This window comes from Octodon degus, unplaced genomic scaffold (assembly GCF_000260255.1).
Source record: "Octodon degus isolate 3935 unplaced genomic scaffold, OctDeg1.0 scaffold00155, whole genome shotgun sequence".
Taxonomy (NCBI): domain Eukaryota; kingdom Metazoa; phylum Chordata; class Mammalia; order Rodentia; family Octodontidae; genus Octodon; species Octodon degus.
Genome location: NW_004524731.1, coordinates 3,618,081 through 3,620,823, shown reverse-complemented (window position 1 = coordinate 3,620,823; position 2,743 = coordinate 3,618,081). Strand labels below are relative to the sequence as shown.

The 2,743-nt window shown below is 44.6% G+C and overlaps 1 protein-coding gene across 1 annotated transcript in view; it reads right to left on the bottom strand.

Annotated features, from left to right (window-relative positions):
* Nucleotides 1-2,743, bottom strand: part of Csmd1 (CUB and Sushi multiple domains 1) — a 1,642,653-nt gene that overhangs the window by 786,786 nt on the left and 853,124 nt on the right. The window lies entirely within an intron of this gene.

Here is a 2,743-nt window from a genome sequence, read left to right as displayed (position 1 = left end):
TGATGTAGAGTGTGCCTAAGGAGAGTCACATGGAGAGAAAACATTCTCTCAGGCTTTCACAGAGAGCACATTGGCCCAGCAATGGCCGTGACTCATCCACATGGCTGACACTGACAAAGGATCTACAATCTGAGGTACAGGGTTTCAGGATAAATCCTGAGGGGATTTTACTGACCTTATCAGATACAAAAGTTACATTTCTTGTTATATAGGTCTTGCTTTATCTTGGTCTTAGCCATCCAGCAGAAAAGTATAAAAACGAAATATAAGAAGTAAAGCCATGCTGTTATGTGGAGCTATAGGGGACTCAGGTCAACAACTTCTGACATTGCCAGTCAAGTGGAAGGCCCAATACTATTATGGGCTACTGGACTATTTTGGAATGTTTTGCTGAGTCCACACATCTATAACATTTAAATGATGGAACTAAACAAAAAAAAAAAAGAGATATTAGATGAATGTCCGTTTTGTATCTGTGTATTCAAAATGGTTAGGATAGTTATACAGCTCCATTCTCTTAATTCAAGGAATAGAGGGATTTGTTCTAATGGTGTTTGCAAATAGGATATCATGTCCGCATCTTGTACAACAAATAACCACTAGGAAGGCAGTATGCAACGTGTTAATTATTGGAACTATCATACCAATTTGATTTGAAACTGTCTCATTGCTATTTATTTCTCAATAAAGTTATGGAAAAAAATGGCTGCCCTTGGGAGGGCTCCTGCACTAACCAGGGACATTCTCCTTCTTCGGCCCAGGGTGATCTCAACCAGCTCATGTGCTCGTAGGCATCTGCACACTTACAAGACTGCACAACGGTGACTTCTGGACTTTTGTCCATCAGAGTGCAAGGGGGCCTGAGTTCCCTGCAGCCCATGCCACGGAATAGCACATACAAAAATTGGTGGGGTGGTAATTGGATGGTCTCGGCCCTTGGCTATAGGAACTTCAGCTCCATAACAGCAACTAAGAAAAACTTTTTAAAAATCTATTTATTTATTTGTTACAGAGTCTTGCTATGCAGCTCAGAAATGTAGGGATCCTCCTGTCTCAGACTCCCCAGTTCTGGGATTACAGGCATGCGCCACCACCCCCAGTTTCAATGGCCGGCACAGCACACCTGGGATTGCAGGGCTATGGCATGTCATACTGGGGATCAAACCCGGGTCCTTGTGCTTACCAGGCTGGTGCTTAGACCACTAAGCTATCTCCCCAGCTCATGAAATACTTTTTAAAGTACAGCGTCCAAATCCAGTGTGCCCGCATAGAAAAAGCACGGGCAGCAAAGGGCGTCTGTGTGCAGGAGTGGAACCGGCTCCCACAGGGGCTGGGCCACAGCCTCCCGTGTCTCTACACAGCAAAAGCCCCTCTTATTTCTGGGGATTAAGGCATCCTCGCAGGCTTGGATCCTGTAATCATTTATGTCCTCTGATATCATCGAATTCTTGGTGGCTATAGGTAGAGAATTAGGCTGCGGATGTAAGAGGACGCTAATACTGAACGAATGAGGTCCAGAATCGCAGAAATGGACCAAGAAGGGCCAGCGCCGAGACCAAAGGATGGCCACAAGGTCCATCTCCAGCCTCGCTGTGAAGACTGTGAGGGGAAGAAAATCTCACCGCCCTGGGATTGCTTTGAATTAAACATTAGTATTCCTGTGCAGCAGGATTTTCTAAGCACAGACACTTTCCACTTCCGTTTTTTAAAAATATTTTTAAAAATGAATAAAAAGTAGCAAAATAAAAAAAGTATTGGAAACAACACAGAACTTCACTAAACAAAATAATAGGAATTCAGCAATGGCTGTTATATTGTACTTTGTTGTCTTTAAGTTAGTTGTTCAGAATATCAGGTATAAACAGGCAAAATTGGTCAAAAATAGTTATAAAAGGGCCCACCAAGTAGCTCAGTGGATTAAAGCAGCTGCTCAGGCAGCGTTCAGGCGCCGGGCTTCCATCCCCAACGCCACAAGCCTTGCTGGCCTGGGCCCCGGGCGTGCTGAGATTGAGGCTGGGCCCGGGGGTGCGTGCCTATAATCCCAGCTCTTGGGAGGCTCACAGGTGGATCACCGAGTCTGATCTACATAACGAGAACCTGTAAACCCTTAGACCCTGCACTGGAATAAAAAAATGGTTATAAAAAGCTAAAAAGAGAAAAAAATTAAGCATTAACTTCTCCTTTCAACAGACCAGCAGAAATCAGCAGCATAATTATACAAACTGTCCTGCTTATATAATAAATACACCTTTTCCCCTCCTACTTTCCTCTGTCCTTTCCCGCATCCCAGTTCTTCCTTCCTTTCACAGATTCTCTCCCTTTCACAGTAGCTATTATGCCTTTCAGATTTTATTTCCTCTTAGGCTTTCACACTAGCAAGACAATATGGGTGCACATTTGGGTCTAAGTTATTTCACTTAGGAGTGTGGTCTGTAGTTTCATTCATTTACCCATAAAAGCCTCAAGCTTATTTTTTACACCTGAGTAATACTCCAGTGCACAAAAAGACCTCGTGATTTTTTACCCATTCCCCAACTGATGGGCATCTGCGTTGCTTCCAGGATTCCCCTATAACGAATTGCGCTGCTGTAAACATGGGTGCCCCTATATTGCTGAGGTGTGAGGTTTTTGGTTCTTCTGGAAAAATACCCAGGAGGGGAGGAGCTGGGGTGAGCGGGGCCTCTAGTCGTAGGTCTTGAGGCGCCGCCACACCGATTTCCACGGCGGCTGCTCACCTGCACTC